Source organism: Austrofundulus limnaeus, unplaced genomic scaffold (assembly GCF_001266775.1).
Source record: "Austrofundulus limnaeus strain Quisiro unplaced genomic scaffold, Austrofundulus_limnaeus-1.0 Scaffold215, whole genome shotgun sequence".
Taxonomy (NCBI): domain Eukaryota; kingdom Metazoa; phylum Chordata; class Actinopteri; order Cyprinodontiformes; family Rivulidae; genus Austrofundulus; species Austrofundulus limnaeus.
The window spans coordinates 609,395-610,091 of record NW_013952617.1 but is presented as its reverse complement, the minus strand read 5'-3'; positions in this window follow the sequence as shown (position 1 = coordinate 610,091).

Here is a 697-nt window from a genome sequence, read left to right as displayed (position 1 = left end):
CACAACTTCCACTTCAAACAGATATGAGCTGAACTTTTTATTATTCCCTCCCTCATCTCCACAGAAACTGCTAATCCAGAGGTTTGWATAAGTGAAGAAGCTTTAGTTTAGTCACCATGAATTGTGTCACATTAATACACTCAGCTCTGTAAATTCCTCAMTAAATTGTATTTTAAACTAAGACATTTTTATCAACAATGAGAATATTAAGCTTTGTATGAATCCCTCTGCAGCTCATTTACAGACAAGCAGAGATGCACCCATTAGCCAGTTAAGACACATCAGAGCTCTGACTGGATGTTGGTTTGCTGCTCGCTGAATTTGCTTTGAAAAAAAAAAAATCCTAAAATGTTTTGTTTTTCATGCAGCTCTGAACGTTGCTGAAGATGCGCTTGGTGCTGAGCGGCAGCATCAGGACGGAACCGGATCCTCAGACTGATGAGGGCTCTAACTGGTCTGTCTAATGCTCCGTCGATGGATGGACTGCCAGCTCGGAGGAGACGTTCCGGAGCGRGTCCAGCAGATGGATTTCAGAGGGAGGGGAGGAGGAGGGCGAGCTGGTCTGCAGAGAGAGGTTTGGATCGGTGGGAAGAGACGCCCTCTTCTTGAGCAGCCGGGATGTGCAGCGATGATTTCTTCCAGGAGGAACACAGACGAGCAGTTATGCTCTCTCTCTCTCTCTCTCTCTCTCTCTCTC